The 17,756-nt window shown below is 38.2% G+C and overlaps 1 pseudogene; it reads left to right on the top strand.

Annotated features, from left to right (window-relative positions):
* Nucleotides 1–2,213, top strand: part of LOC110305848 — a 4,835-nt pseudogene extending 2,622 nt beyond the window's left edge.
* Nucleotides 2,214–17,756: the final 15,543 nt, after the last annotated feature.

Below are 17,756 nucleotides of genomic sequence, written 5' to 3'. Positions count from 1 at the left end.
CTCTCTCTTTCTCTCTCTCTCTCTGTGTGTGTGTGTGTGTGTGTGTGTGTGTGTGTGTGTATGTAATTTTTAGTGGTATGCCTCTACATCTTTTTTTTTCTGCTGCAGGAGGAAGCTTCTCAGATGATAACTGAATAAGTCACTGATGTATGAGTATAACAGAATATCACTAGGAGTCATTTTTATTCATTATTTTTAAACCAGTAGTGTCTGGTTTACACTAGGACTCTGTGCTATTGAGTCTCTAGTTCTTGATTACATAACCAGTGTTAGGTATGGATTTTGTCTTATAAAGAGAATCTTAAGTCAAATCAGCCATTGATTGGCTACTTCCACAAGTTCTGTGCCACAACTGCCCTACCATATCTTGTAGGTAGTAGAGAATGTACATCAAAGGATTTGTGGTTGGGTTGGTATTTGTGGATCTCTTTGGGTGGTCTGGAGTGTACCTTAGAGCACCAAAGAAATTGGAGTGTAAGGGTGAAGGCTTCATGTAGACACCAGCTCAACTTTTCTTTGTTCACTGAGTTTTCTGGATGTTGCAAATAAGAACCCACTGTCAGTTTGTTGAGAGCAACCCATTGTCTTAGTAAGAGTTTGGGAATTTCTAAGGGACTTCCTTGGCCAGCAACTCAATTGAATGCAACCTAGTCCTGCTCCAAAAAGTTTCATTTGGTGACAAGAGATGGACACTATTATTAGACGACTTCATTGGGATCACCTGCATTATATTCTAGGAAGTTTCCACTGCACTAAGTTTCCACATTAGCTCTCAAATGTCCCTCAATTCCATCTTTCTCTTCCTGCATTCCCTCTGTCAATACTAACTTTCCTCTCTCTCCCCAGATGATCCTCTTGTCCCCACCTGCTTCTGATCAACTTATAAAAATCTATTCTATTCCCCTTCCACAGAAATTCATGTGCCCTTCCTCAGTTCCTTTCTCTATATGTCACCTCTATAGATTTACAAATTATAGATTTATTATTATTTATTTAGTAACTGATACCAATGTATAAGTGAATATATATCATCTTTATCTTTTTGGCTCTGGGGTACATCATTTACAATAATTTTTTTCCTAGTTTCATCCATTTGTCTGCAAATTTCATGATGTTACTGTTTTTAACAGTTGAGTAAAACCCCACTGTGTAAATGTACCACATTTTCTTTATCCATTTTTCTGTTGAAAGACACCTAAGTTGTTTATAGTTTCTTGCTATTATGAATCAGACAGCAATGAACATGGTTGAGCAAGTGTCCTTATGGTATGATTAAGTGTTCTTTGGGTATGTGCACAAGAGTGGTATAGAAAGATACCAATTTTCTGAGGAATTGAGATATTGATATCCGTGGAGGCTATATAAATTTGCACTGCCAACAGCAATGGATGAGTATTCACCTTGTTCTACATTCCTGCCACCATGAAATGTCACGTGTTATTAATTTTAGCCATTCTGACAGGTATAAGATGGAACTTCAAAGTAGTTTTTATTTACATTTCCATTGATTCTAAGAATGTTGAACTTTTCTTTGTGTTCCTCGGGCATTTGAATTTTCTCTATTGAAAATCTTCTATTTAGAGCCTCCATTCTTTGTGCTGTGAGTGGCTCCTTGGCTTCGTTGGTCAGGCAATGCAGTAAACACTGCTTTGGATGCCAAAATGGGGGGAGAGAGTGGGCTCCTGAAGATGGGTTAGATCCCAAGTTGGGGCCAGACACCAAAAAGAGTAAGGAGGCAGCAAAGTAAAATGAGAAAGCTGCAGGAGTGGTTCTATCCTGTATGAGGAACCTCATCCAGTGGCAAATCGGCCACACTCAAGAAATGCTTCTGGAATGTGGATGGGCTTGGAGCTTGGATTAAAAAGAAAGGCTTGTATTGAGTAAAGAAAGAAGTGCCAGATACCATGTGCCTCCAAGAGATCAAATGATCAAAGAGCAAACTGTTGGCTGAACTTCAAGAGCTGCCTGGACTCACCAATCAGTACTGGTCAGCTTCATCAGACAAAGAAGGATATAGAGGTGTGGCCATTCTACTTTCCCACCAGTGCCCACTCAAAGTCTCTTATGGCACTGGTGAAGAACATGATCAAGAAGGTGGGGTGATTGTAACTGAATTTGACTTCTTTGTCCTGGTAACAGCCTGTGTTCCCAATGCAGACAGGGGTCTGATAAGACTGGAATACTTGCAGCATTGGGATGAAGCCTTCACCTAGCAGTGCACTGTGGCACTCTCCTGAAGTAGCTTTATGCCTGGGAATAGCCTCCTGTCCCCTAGAGAAGTCTGGTATTTTCCCTTCAGAGTTTTGGTTTTGTCTGTGTTCCCCTCTATTTTAAACATTAAACCAAACTTCTGGTTTCCAAGTGAAACAAAAGGCCCTATTTTCAACTTCAAGAAAAATTCTCTATTTAAATCTCTACCCCACTTTCTGATGAGCATTTGGATTTTGCTATCTATACATTTTTGAATATTAATCGTCTTTGGATGTAGAACTGCTAAAAAATCTGCTGAATGATAGTGTCCTTTATCTTATGGAAGCTTTTCAGTTTCATGACGTCCCATTTATGAATTGATCTTAGTGCCTGTGCTATCAGTGTTCTGTTCAAAAAGTCTTGTCCTGTCTCCTGAGTCCAAAGCTATTCCCCACTTTTTTTGAATCAGGTTCAGTTTATCTGATTTTATGTTAGGATCTTTGATATAGAGCAGAATTTTGTGCAGTGTGATTAGTATGGATGTATTTGCATTGTTCTACATACAGACATCCATTTGACCAGCACCATTTGTTGAAGATGCTATCTTTCCTTCCGTGTGCTTTTCTGGCTTCTTTATCAAAAATCAAGTATCTACAGGATTACAAACTTATATCTGGGTCTTCAATTCAATTCCATAATGCAACATGTCTATATATATATGCCAATACAATGCAGATTTTATACACAGTGTATCCAAACTTATGGAACACAATGAAAGTAGTTCTAAGAGAAAAGTTCATAGCACTAACTGCCTACATAAACAAACAAACATAACACAAAAACTGGAGCAATCTTATAGTAGCAACTTAATAGCATACCTGAAAGCTCTAGAACAACAAAATGTAATAAAATCCAAGAGGAGTAGACAAGGAGAAACAATCTAACTTAGAGCTGAAATCAATAAAAGAGAAACAAAAAGAATAATAAAAAGGATCAATGAAATGAGTTTGTTCTTTGAAAACACAAACAAGATAGACAAACCCTTATCCAAACTAACTAAAAGGCAGAGAAAGAATATTCAAATTAGGCCTGGAAGTGAGTCTTCCACTAGCAGCCTTAAGACTAAGATGTAGAACTCTCAACTCTGCCTGCACCATGCCTGCCTGGATGCTGCCATGTTCCTGCCTTGATGATAATGGACTGAACCTCTGAACCTGTAAGCCAGCCCCAATTAAATGTTGTCCTTTATAAGACTTGTATTGGTCATGGTGTCTATTCACAACAGTAAAACCCTGTAATAGGCCTGACCATGCTTTTGTTTGGAAGAATGTAGATTTGGGAACTTTGGATTTGGAAAGCAGTGGAATGCTTTAAAAAGGAATTAATGGGATATCCTACCAGGAATACGGAAGACTTTGTTACTGAGAGTGATTTGAATTGCGCTGACCTGGCCCAAGAGGTTTCAGGGGAGAATTTTCAGTATGTGGGCTAGAGACTGTTTTTGTGGTATTTTGGTGAAGAATATGCTCTTGTCTGAAGAGTCTGCCTGAGGCTAAAGTGAAGAGACACATATTGATTGAATTGACAAAGGAAGCCTCAGAAAAGCCCATTATAGACTTTGTTCTCTGGTTAAGTCTCATGAAGAGCATTTTAAACAAACACAGCTGGCTGAGAACAGAAAAATATAAAATATATGGTTTGAGTATTAAAGGGGCACCAGGAAGTGAAATGGAGCTGAAGGATATTAAATTGAATTTAGGGAGTGGTGACCTTGTGGCAAGATCCCACCCAGCTAGATTTAGATCCAGTAGCAGAAGCTTTTAATCCCAGGAGGGAAAGACAAGCAGATCTCTGAGTTAAAGGCCAGCCTAGAACAGAGCAAGTTCTAGGTAGAGTAAACCCCTTTTTTCCCCCTTTTTGGGGGGAGTTTTTCGAGACAGGGTTTCTCTGTGTAGCCCTGGCTGTCCTGGAACTCACTCTGTAGACCAGGCTGTGCCTTGAATTTAGAAATCCACCTGCCTCTGCCTCCCAAGTGCTGGGATTAAAGGTGTGTGCCACCACCACCCAGCTGGTAAAGAAAAACTTAAATCCAGGTTATTTAATCCCAGTGCTTAGGAGACAAACATGCAGATCTCTGAGTTCAAAGTCAGTCTACAGAGCAAGTTCCAGGATAGCCAAGATTAGGCAGTGAAGGAGTGCCACGCTCTCCAGTCGAGTCAGCTTGACAGGCAGAGGCTTGGAAGCTGCTCATGAGGAAAAAAGAGTTTCAAGAAAGCTCTCCTCCTGGAGTCTGGCGTTCTCTCTAACCCTTACATTAGTTTTCCATTCCCGAGTTAGTCTAGTGTATGGATCCACGTGCTCTCTATTAGTATTACCCTAATATAAGTGCCTTTTAAGATTGAATTCTGACATAGCTAAACCCAGTGTTCCAAGATCCCAGAAGCCTGTGAGAAAGAAGCAAGGAAGTTTAACCTATTCAGTAACTAATTAAGCATTACAATAGACGAAGCCAGTGGCTCAACTGGTCTGCAGAAAGAGCCTGGGAATCTCACTTAGATAGAAATCTTTAGTACAGGCTACATTCCATACCTAAAGCAAGCTGGTATACTCTCCTGATAAATGGAGATTCTCCAGATAAGATAAGAATTAGCAAGGCCTAGAAATTTAGGAGTCTGTGACATTACATTATTCTTGAGGCCTGCCAAGAGTAAATCCCCCCTGGTGCTATTAACACTAAAGTGTGAATTTCTTGCCTGTCACTAGGCTGATCCTAGGCAGGACTGCTAATCTCTATTGTAAACATTTACTTGGTTCCTGCAATTCCTTTCGAAGTCATTCCTTTGTATCTGGTAAACTTCAATGTACCTTGCCTGATGTGACTTGCAACCCCTGGTATTCTCTGTACTATAAGAAAGTCTGATGCTCGACCTGACAATACATTCAGATTCAACACAACCTCTCCTGTGTGCATCTGTTTGTCAATTCATCCATTGCTTTGCCCACCTGCCCGAGAGACCCATTCCACATAGACACAGGGACCCAGAGGGTCTGAGGCAAAGGAGTTAGAAAATAGAAAGCTAGTGATAATGTAATAGAACATGGGGCTATGTTCCAGCCCCAGCAAGCAGCAGAACTTGGCAGCTTTGACCACATGGCTCTGGCTTTAGAGTCCAGAATAAAAGGGACTACTGGAAAAATTGATGCTAGTTATCTGGAGCTAAGAAATTAGTGGTGACTTAGAAGAGGCCAGCATCACTGAGGTGAAATCTTCTGGGAAGTGTCTTCTGAAGGAACAAAGAAGCTGTGTTCCAGAGATAGCCAAGGTTGTACCTCATGCTGCAGCTGGACTTGGTAATGTATAAGAATCACCCAGGGGGTACTGGTTTTGAAGGCATGAAGAGGTCATGAAGAGCAGCTGATGCTTGGCACTGTGAGAGGCTATGGAAGGCCATTGATGAAAGTGCCAATTGGAGCCTTTTGGAGGAGCAAAGATCATGTGTGGATCCCAGGCATTGAAACAGAAGCTATAACATTGACACATTGCCTCAAGATATTTGCTATGCCAGAGCTGTGGGCGATCTGCTGAGGAAAGCTGCTAAAAAGCAGTGGAACCAGAGTAGGAGAAAGTTTGTTACTGTCAACAAAGATGAAAAAAGTGTTGGAGATCCAAAGACTGCTTTGACACCAGCCATGGAGATGCAGAGTTTGGAGTTTGCCCAGTTGGTTTCCAGTCTTGCTTTGAAGATTACAGTTAAGTGATTGGAGACTCTGAACTTTGGACTTTTAACATTATTGAGACTGCTACAGACTGTGGGGACCTTTGAAGTGGGAATTAAATGAATTTTGAATTATGCAATGTTTAGGTATGCCCATCCATAGACTCATATGTTTGAACAAGCCAATGGGGGCCAGGGAGTGAAATGTGATGGTTTGTATATGCTTGGCCCAGGGAGTGACACTATTAGAAGGTGTGGTCCTGTTAGAGTAGGTGTGGCCTTGTTGAGGTGTGTCACAGGGGGTGTGTGCTTTAAGACCCTCATCCTGGCTGCTTGGAAGCCAGTATTCTACTAGCAGCCTTCAGATGAAGAAGATGTAGAACTCTCAGCTCCTGCACCATGCCTGACTGGATGCTGCCATGCTTCCACCTTGATGATAATGGACTGAACCTCTGAACCTTTAAGCCAACCCCAATTAAATGTTGTCCTTTATAAGAAAAACAAAATATTCAAATTAATGAAATCCTTCTTTATAAACTTTGAAAGGACAATTCTCAACTTCATATAAACAAAACAAATAACCCAGGATACCTAAACAATCATGAACAATACAAGAACTATACAGGCCTCATTATTCCTGATATCAACTTTCTCTTTGTATAGTTTACTAAAAACAAGCCTAAACTTGATTTTTCTAATTCTCTTCCCATGACTTCTATCTATTTGTATTTGTGGGCTGTGTCCTTTATGACTGTTATGTCTGTCTTATCTGTCTGTCCCTGTTGCCTGCTTGTATCATTTGTCTGTTGTCTCTATCTATTATTTGCCCCTAACACAAGACTTTGCTTGATACATGTATATTTTGGTAATGAGCTTCAACTTGTTTCCAACATTTATGAGATATTTGTTTTAATGAAGATTGCTTTAAACTGTTAGCTGTTTTCAGCAAATGAACACTGCACATACAGAGATACACATTATTTGGGATCAGGAGCATGGACAAATTCATAGTTTGGGATTGAAGCTCTGCAGTCATCTTAGGTTAGCTGTAACAACTGATTATGTGTAGTATAGATGTTTACCTTGCTGTTTTAAAAGCAGGTTAAACTTCAACAAGTAAGTCTACAGCAAAAGGGCAGTTTGGCTACATATTTTTCAGAGATTCCAAGGCATATTATTAACTTAGTTACATGATCTTGAAAATGTTCCATCTGCATTAATGAAAGAAGTATTTTCAGAAAAATTGTAGCGTGTAATTTTAAAAATAACCCATGCTTTCTCCAGCTAGGTGCTGGCAACTGCAGTCTCACCCAGCCCCAACAGCCCTCTCAAGTGGCCCTCTGGCCCTGTTTTTTGTGACTGGCTTGCTAAACTGACCAAATCAGTATTTTTCTGAAAATGTCTAGAGCTATTGCTTGAGTTCTTCAGGCCATCCACCCCTGTGGCTGGTCTACAGAAGGCCAACAACCACTCAGGTGTCACTCAGGCTTCTCTAGAAAATGAAAGAAAAACATTAGAGACTTTGCATTTATACCAGCCAGATTTGTATCAGTAAACCTCCAACTCCAATATGCCCATGCAAAGAACACACAACTCAGTTAACATATTTTCAAGATGCATGCCTAGATTGAGCAGATATGACACTACACTACTCTATTGCCAAGCTATGAAATCCCTAGCTACTTGAAGCTCCTCTAGGCCATGTGGGTCTGCTCCATCTTCAACCTCTTCTTCCTCCATCTTCTTCTCCCTCCACCCTCTGTCTCATCTTCCCCTTCTTCCTTCCTCTCTCCCTTATCTAAAACTTCTAGCCTTGCCTTTCCCTTCCACTGCCCAATCACAGTCTCTAACATTTATTTGACTGGTTAAATTGAGCAGCAGGATTCACATGGAATCACCTGAGTACTTGATCTGCTCCTCATTAGGGGCAAGATTAGCATCAAAATACAAACAGCACCAAGGCAACCCACAAAAAAAAAATCTATTATGGCAGAATTTACTTTAAGAAAAATCAAGATTGTTATGACAATTCTTGGTTGTCAACTACATCTGGAATGAACTAAAACAAAGAGATCTGGACATACCTATTAGGACTGTTTCTTAATTAAGTAATTTGGAGTGGGAAAATCCACTTCTTATCAGGATCTTTAGGGTGGGGAGATAACTTTTAATTCAGATATTTTTGATGTAGGAAAATCCATCTTTAACCTGGACTAGGCATTCTATTGGCTGTCTAAAGGGCATGGAAAAATGAAGCGTGCTCTCCTTTTGTCTCTTTGTTCTTTCTCACACTAGACATTCTTTCACTGGCATTAGAGCCTACTTCTTTTATTCAGGCATATACTGAAGACCAACTGAGACATCTAGCCTCATGGACTGAACAACTACTGAATTCTTGGATTTTCCATTGGTAGACAACCATTGTTGAACTAGCTGGGCCACAGCCTGTAAACCATACTAATACATCCCTTGTATATATCCATATCAACCTATGCAAATACATACACATATATTTCTTCTATACCTATGTTCCTTTAGAGAACCGTGGCTAATACAGAAACAAAAGCAAGAGTAAGACTGGACATGCCGAAAATAATTTGGTCAAATTTGCTCTAGTAGGAAAAGGAAGTTCTGGACTCTTGGGAATGTAGTCCCCTAGAACTTTAAATTGAAATGCCAGTGGGAATAATGTGTTAAATAGATATAAAATTTTAAATTATGTCTAAAGTTGCATGAATTATGGACACCTCATTTCTGTTCTGAATTGAGGATAATGAAGAAACCAGCACTTCCCTCTGACCAGAAAGTGCTTCCTGACAAAAGTTGGGATATGCTTGTGAGAAAGGAAAGAGGAGTTATTGCACTTCAATTGTAGATAAATATATGTAGATTTTCTGTGAGCAGAGAGAATCTCCCAAACAATACCCAGACCTAAAATATCTGAGAAAACCTCACCCACAGCTTTCTTGGTAGAGTAAGAAATTATGACAGAAAAAAAAATCTGCACAAAATTTAATACCAACTGCTAAGAGTTTAAGAGATTAGTCAGAACATCTTCAGATCACAGGGAAATAGAACCTCATGGAGAAATGGGATATCATAGTTAATGCTATCATGCAAAAACAAAAAAAAAAAAAAAAAAAAAAAAAAACCCAAAAACAAAAACAAAAAAACCTCAGGAGAATATATAGATCTTATAAACTCAGGAGAGAATATAGATCCTATAAACCTTTGACACAGGAGATACATTCATGTCAAGTAAGAAAATTCTGCATCTTTGTCATTTTTATGTCTATGCTGTCTTGGCCAAAGACAATAGAGTAAGTGTGTAAGAAGGCACAGAAAAAAAATTAAAGAGAACCTGGCCATACTCCCATCTCTCTCTAAAGGGGGGTTAAATTAAGTTCAATTGTGCCTTTAAATTGAATGTGATGTAAGTTCTTATTTACTTCCAAATTATCAGCTCATGATAGCAATGAAAATGGCAGAAGGAGTGATTTTGATTGGAAGACAAAACAAAAGTAGCCAGTACAAAAAGAAAATGGAGGCGTTAAAGTACTTTCCAAATTTCATCTTAGAAAATCTAGATTATTCTTTAAATTTGTTGAAATCTGGGCATGTTTTCTAGAAAGGTACCTATATAAAATATAAGAGCATGGAAACATTCAGCATACCATGTATCTTGTTTATTGTTTGATTGTTGTGAAAAGACATCATGACCAAGGCAGCTCAAAAAGGAAAACAGAATTGGGGGTTTGCTTAGAGTTTCAGAAGACTAGTCCACCACCATAGCAGGGAGCATGGGGGCACACATGAGCAGTAATTGAGAACTGTATCCTGGTCTACAGGCAGCAGATAGAGATTTGCCCTGGCATGGTCTTTTTAATACTGAAAACCCACCATTAATGATATACTTCCTCCAACAAGGCCACACCTACCTACAGGGCCACAGCTCTTAATCCTTCTAATCCTATCAAAGAGTTCTGCTCCTTGATGAGGAAGCATTCAAATAAATGAGCCTAGAGGGGCCCTTCTTATTCAAACCACCACACTATGGAATTCAGTGGATACCATGGTAAGGTCTAATTGCAATAGTGGATAGAGTAAGAGGGGAACTTTGTGTCAATAAATTATGCTTCTATTCTTCTAATTCTCTCCTTGAATACTGGTCACTGCTCCCATTTTCTACCACCTTTTATCCTACCAAAAATGGAATAAAAGTCAAATCTTTCTGATTTACTATATCATAAACAGCTTGTTTTAGAATACATGTGACAATTGATGTTGGCAAACAAAATAACTGATTACAAAATCATATTCAGCTGAAAATTCTGAGTCCATTTTGAAGGAAATTATTTCCTTACTAAGTTCTTAGACCTTTCTCTTTCCTTCTTGAGGTAAAGAGTACTGAAAAATGATAACTTATTATTTTCTCTTTGAAGATAATAGACACCAGACACCAGAGGTGTGGGTTAAGGATCCAGTGAAAACAACCGATTCAATCTGGTTAGTGCTAATATTTCAGAAAAAAATGGAGAAGTGAACATAGCTTTTCTTCTCAGGGGTTTGGTCTTTTACTATAATTTTTGAAAACATAAATAAGTGGCACATCAGATAGCCTCTTCAAATTTCCTTTAGTTCCATTATTCCATAGGTTTACCTGTACTTGTCACAGACTAGCTGATATAATGCCCATCATTTCTATTTATCACATATTGCAGACTCTTTTTCTGGCCCTTTCTGAATAGATTAACTAACATAGCCCAGTATCAGACCTGTCAGTTTTAAGCAACATCCATCTTTATTCATGTCCATTGCAAATCTTCACTACTCTTCACATTCAAACCTCATTAAGCAAAGAAAAAGTTAAAGTGAAGATATGTAGTTTTCTTCCTAGGGAAAAAAAAATAAGGTTTGTGAATATAAATCCTTTGAAAAAGCAAAATCAATGGAGTTACCTACTATCATGTATGAAGTTCTTTCCTCTTAATTTTAAATACCTGTTACCTCTTAATATCAACATTTATTCTTTGGCTCATGAAATTCGATGTTTGAGAAGTGCTTGAATTTAAATCAAAATCAAGTTTAATAATAATTAAATAATATTATTTAATATTATTTATTTTTCTTTTTACTTTACTGTTTTATCAGGCTAGCTATATCATCAGCACTCAAATAGAATGTTTTTCTCAATTATTATGATAATAAAAGAATAGATGAAGTCATGTAGGATGATCAAAATAAAACCTACACAAAGTGGCCATCACACTAAGATAATGTACCTAAAGAAAATTAAGAATTTAATTTTCTAAGAACTACACTTTCAGAGGAAAGACAAGGGAGAGTAAATGCTTTAAACACTGAAACATGTAGACTTTTATCTTTTAAATAATGATATCTTTTAATCAAACTGAAGCTTACTTCTCTGCAATGTCCTCCAATTTTCCAAAGTGACTATGCCTCAGAGATTGTTAGCTCCTCTGTTTCCTATGTTGGTGGTTGTTACATATACTCTTGATTCAAATATCCACAATGATGCTACAGCCACCATATACTCTTGACTCAAATATCCACAATGATGGCTGTAGCATCATTGTGGATATTTGAATCAAGAGTATATGAGTATGTTCAGGAGAAATAGACTTATTAATTAATAATACCTTAAAACTAATTAAACATGAATGATAACTTTATGTTTTTGAAACAAGTTTCTCTGTGCGGTCTTGCCTGTCCTGAAACTCTCTTTATAAGACCAGGCTGGCCTCAAACTCAAAGAACCACCTGCCCCTGCTTCTTGAGTGCTGGGATAAAAGTCATGTTACACCAGGCCCACACTGAATGACAGATTACTATGAAATCTTTCTGACACTCTAGGATTTAGATTGAGAAGAATTCCATCCTCATCCAATAGGTGAATGGAAGTAAAAGAATGGCTTGATGTTTGAACAAAGAACTGCTGATTAGCAGATTCTATTGGAACAGCACTTACAATCTTGCATTCCCTGCCCATGACTTTACCTTGTGTCCTTGGTGGTTTCCAGAGTCTGGATAAAAGAAAACACAAGATCTACAGGCTTGTGTTCATTAGAAAAGAAAACCATTTAAAGCCATGTTGATTTTTGTGATTACACCTGGGCATTGAGTAACAAATAAAAGATGGCCTAAACTTTACACCACATTCTATGCTACTTTTCCTGTCTGCTTTACTTAACAATTGCAGAAAACAACATAGTAGTTGATATCAGTAGCCAGCAAGAGACAAAGAACTTTATAGCCTGACTCCAACTCAGGTTTTTTTCTTTCACAAGAACTACAAAAATGGGATCAATTAACTCTCTGTGTATTCTTACTAAAAGTTTTTCTTGAGGAACTGTCTTTATTTAGTCACTAATATATCAATCAACAAATAAAAAACAAAAACCCACTTCTCCTTTTATTAGAAGAAAAAATTTTATGTCCAAAAACTTTTAGTTTTCTTTATCAGTATAAATTCAAAGACTTGGTTATCCTAGAATCCTTCTACCTTTGGTGCATATGTGTTTTTCCAATTTGTTTTGAAGCAGAAACACTGTAATCAAAGATGTCCACAGCAAATAAGATCAGATGAAACCTGCTGAAGAGCAGTGGTCCAATATAGCAGGTCCTGTGACACTCAGGGTTGGTCTGAATGTTGTGTTATCTGCATGTTTCTACACCAGAAACTCATCTGAAAACCTTTTGCTTATGGAAGCTACATGTCTCCAAAGGAAACAGATTTGGAAATTAAGACAAGAATTGAGCAAATATCATACATAGCTACACACACACAATCACACAATCAGTCATAAATCAGAGAACACCACAGATGATAAGACAGACAGAATATAAGAGCCAGAAGAGATGAAGGACACCAAGAAAACAAGGTCCTCTAAATCAGTATGGGAAAGGTCATATAAACTCTAAGAATGACACAGCATGTACAGAGACCATATAGGATTACACTAGGTCTTCTGTGGTTATATTATGGCTTCAGGTTAGCATTTTTATGGGACTCCTGGGTCTATGAACAAGTATATCTCTCATCCTTGTGTTTTTCTTCAGCTCTTTTCCTTCTATTGTTTTGTCTTGTCCAACTATGCTGCGATAGTTTTTGCTTCAATATTACATTTTTGTTATAGTTTTAAAAACTGAATGAATAAAAAATAAAATAACCACTAAGGTAAAATCTAACAACTGAATCATCATTTATACCTGCTAGAAGAGGGAAAATCAGTTTTTTTCAATAAATAGCATAAGACTTATCAACTACTCCAGAATAGACCTCACATTCAGTAGTAGTTAATCAACATAACATGGACTCCACAGTTGTGTGTGTGTGTGTGTGTGTGTATGTGTGTGTGTGTGTGTGATTTTTTGTAGTTAGTTGTTTTCTTTCTTTCTTTCTTCCTTTCTTGGAATTGTTTTATTTTGTTTTCCTAGATTTGAGGTTTGTTGTTGTATTGGGTTATTGTTGTTTTTGAAAAAGAACTCAAAAGAGAGAGAGGATCTGAAAAGATGTGAACAGGAGAAGAGTATGATCAAAATATATTTAAATTTAAAATGAGTGTTAATAATAAACAAGTTTCTCAAAAAAAAAATCCTTTTGGTTTTATTCCATCAATTGTATTATATTAGTCATTAAGTGGTTCATCTTGTTTACATGCCTATTGAATGAGATGTTTAAAAATAAAAACACATATGAAGAGTTTCCTGCCTTCCAGTTTCTGTCTGGGCCCAGACCTGATCATGGGCCATAGTGCTCCATACCCAAATACTGTCAGAAGAAAGCTGATCTCCCAGGAGTGCAGACAAACCTGTAAGCAAAGGTAAGACCACTACTTCTACTCTGAGAGATCCACTCAGCGATCTAAGGACACAGGAACTGAGGAGTAGACTGAGACAGGATCTATCTGCACCCAGAGCGGATCCTGTGCCACAGTGCTCCATAACCAAATACTGACACCAGAAAGGTGAGCACAGGTAACACCACCAATTCTACTCAGATTCCTGGAGCAAGAAGGACCAGTCCAGAATCATCAGGACACAGGAACCAAGGAACAGCAGGGGACAGAGTCCTTCAGGTTTCTATCTGTACCCCGGAGCTGACCCTGTGCCACAACTCCCCATACCCAAATTCATCAAGGAGAGAACTGGTCTCTGACACACATGACACAGTCAGAGACTACAAGACCAGCTAATACCAGAGATATCCAGAGGGTAAGAGGCAAGGATAAGAACATAAGCAACAAAAACCAAGGCTACTTGGCATCATCAGAACCCAGTTCTCCCACCACAGAGAGCCCTAGATACTCCAATTCACCAGAAAAGCAAGACTGTGATTTAAAGTAACATCTCATGATGATGAAAGAGGATATTAAAAAGGACATAAATCATTCCCTTAAAGAAATACTGGAGTATACGGGAAAACAGGAAGAAGGCTTAAAAGAGGAAGCACAAAAGTCCTTTAAGGAATTACAAACAAACAAACAAACAGGTGAAGGAATTGGACAAAACCATCCTGGATCTAAAAATGGAAATAGAATCAATAAAGAAATCGCAAAGGGAGACAACCCTGAAGGTAGAAAATCTAGGAAAGAGATCAGGATTCATAGACACAATCATCACCAACAGAATACAAGAGATAGAAGAGGCAATCTCAGGTGCAGAAGATACCATAGAAAACATTGACAATCAAAGAAAATAAAAAATGCAAAAACATCCAGAAAATCCAGGACACAATGAGAAGACTAAACTTAAGGATAATAGGTAGAAAAAAGAGCAAAGATTCCCAACTTGAAGGGCCAGTAAATATCTTCAATAAAATTATAATAGAAAACTTCCCTAACCTAAAGAAAGAGATGCCCATAAACATACAAGAAGCCTACAGAACTCAAATAGACTGGACCAGAAAGGAAATTCCTCCTATCACATAATAGTCAAAACCCCAAAAGCACAAAACAAAGAAGGAATATTAAAATCAGTAAGGGAAAAAAGGTCAAGTAACATAAAAGGAAGACCTATCAGAATTACACCAGAATTTTCACCAAAGACTATGAAAGTGAGAAGATCCTGGGGAGATGTCAGACAGACCCTAAAAGAACTCAAATACCAACCTAGGCTGCTATACCCAGGAAAACTCTCAATTACCATAGATGGAGAAACCAAGATATTCCATGACAAAACCAGATTTACCCAATATCTTTCCAAAAATTCACCCCTACAAAGGATAATAGATGGAAAACTCCAACACAAGGTGGAAAAGTACACCCTGGAAAAAGCAAAAAAGTAAAGTTCTTTCAACAAACCTAAAAGAAGATAGCCACACAAACATAATTCCACCTATAACAACAAACATAACAGGAAGCAACAATCACTATTCCTTAATAACTCTTAACATCAATAAACTCAGTTTCCCAATTCAAAGACATAGGAAAACAGACTGAATATGTAAACAGGAACCAGCATTTTGCTGCATAAAAAAAACACATCTCATTGTCAAAGCCAGACATTACCTCACAGTAAAGGGCTGGAAAATTTTTTACAAGAAATAGTCTCAAGAAACAAGCTGGAGTAGCCATTCTAATATCGAATAAAATCAACTTTTAACCTAAAGTTATCAAAAAAGATAAGGAATAAGACTTCATATTAATCAAAGAAAAAAAATCTACCAGGATGAGCTCTTAATTCTGACATCTATGCTCCAAATGCAAGGGCACCCACATGCTTAAAAGAAACGTTACTAAAGCTCCAATCACATATTGCACCTCACAAAATAATAGTGGGAGACTTCAACACCTCACTCTCATCAATGGACAGATCATAGAAACAAAAACTTAACAGAGACACAGTGAAACTAACAGAAGTTATTAGACAAATGGATTTAACAGAACATTTCATCCTAAAACAAAAGAATATACCTTCTTCTCAGCACCTCATTGTACCTTCTCCAAAACTGACCATATAATCCATCACAAACAGGCCTCAACAGATAGAAGAAGACTGAAATAATCCCATGCATCCTATCAGATCACCACAGACTAAGACTCCTCTGGTCTTAATAATGACAAAAACAACAGAAAGCTCCCATACACATGGAAGCTGAACAACACTCTAGACAATGATGACTTGGTCAAGAAGGAAATTAAGAACTTAAAGAGTTCTTAGAATTCAATGAACATGAAGGCACAACATGCCCAAACTTTTTGTTTATTTCTTTGTTTGTTTGTTTGTTTTGTTTTGTTTTTTGAGACAGGGTTTCTCTCTGCAGCCCTGCCTGTCCTGGAACTCACTTTGTAGATCAGGCTGGCCTCGAACTCAGAAATCTGCCTGTCTCTGCTTCCCAAGTGCTGGGATTAAAGGCATGTGCCACCACCGCCCGGCTAACATACTCAAACTTATAGGACACAATGACAGCAGTACTAAGAGGAAAACTCATAGCTCTGATTGCCTCCAAAAAGAAACTGGAGAGAGCATACATAGTTTCACAGCACATTTGAAAGCTCTAGGACAAAATGAAGTCAATACACCCAAAAGGAGTAGAGGGTGGGAAATAATCAAACTCAGGACTGAAATCAAGCAAATAGATACAAAGGGACTACACAAAGTATCAACCAAATCAGAATCTGGTTCTTTGAGAAAAATCAACAATTTAGAAAAAAACTTTAGCAAGACTAACCAGAGGGCACAGGGATAGTATCCAAATTAACAAATTCAGGAATGAAAAGGGAGATATAATAACAGAAACTGAGAAAATTCAAAAAATCAATCAGATTCTACTACAAAAGCCTATACTCAACAAAACTGAAAAATCTGGAAGAAATGGACAATATTCTAGACAAAGACCAGGTACCAAAGTTAAATCAGGATCAGATAAACCATTTAAACAGTCCCATAACCCCTAAAGAAATAGAGAGAAACTTGAAGTAATCCCACTGAAATCAGGAACTAGACAACAAGCCCACTCTCTCCCTACCTATTCAATACAGTACTCAAAGTTCTAGCCAGAGCAATTAGACAACAAAAGGAGGTCAATGGGATACAAATTGGAAAGGAAGAAGTCAAAATATCATTATTTGCAGATGATATGATAGTATACTTAAGTGACCCCCCCCAAAATTCCACCAAAGAACTCCTAAACCTGATAATCAGCTTCAGTGCAGTAGCTGGATATAAAATTAATATAAACAAAACAGTGGCCTTTCTCTACACAAAGGATCAGCAGGCTGAGAAAGAAATTAGGGAAATGACACCTGTTGAGAGTCAAGCCCACGGCTCACATGGACTGAGTTTCACCTGGAGGCAAGCCGGGGCTGAAAAGAGAGGGAAACTTGGTGGGCAAGAGAAAAATGGAGTTAAGTCAAGGTTCCTGATCAAAGCTCAAATGTTTAATAGAAAACTGTGCTTATAATGGGGGGCCCATCCCCCGTTAATCCATTCTTGGACCCTGGAACCAGCTGCAGGTGACTATGTGCATGATAGGGTGTAGTCTCCAGAATATCTCAGTGGCCTCTCAGCAGGTAGCAGTGTCTTGAAGGAGAACAGCTGCAGTGTCTGAACAATAGAGTCATCTAGGCAGGAAGGCTCCACCCTAGGTAATCTCCTTAGTGGCAGCAAGGTCAAGGTCTGGATCAGCCTGCTTGGGGGGGGGGGGCAGGAGGAAGGTGTTCAGACAGACACCATTCGCAATAGGCACATATAATATAAAATACCTTACTGTGACTCTAACCAAGCAAGTGATAGACCTGTATGACAAGAACTTCAAGTCTCTGAAGAAAGAAATTGAAGAAGATATCAGAAGATGGAAAGATCTCCCATGCAAATGGATTGGCAGGA

The sequence above is a fragment of the Mus caroli genome, chromosome 2, assembly GCF_900094665.2.
Source record: "Mus caroli chromosome 2, CAROLI_EIJ_v1.1, whole genome shotgun sequence".
Taxonomy (NCBI): domain Eukaryota; kingdom Metazoa; phylum Chordata; class Mammalia; order Rodentia; family Muridae; genus Mus; species Mus caroli.
The sequence above is the reverse complement of the archived record's forward strand: the minus strand, read 5'-3'. Positions and strand labels throughout refer to the sequence as shown.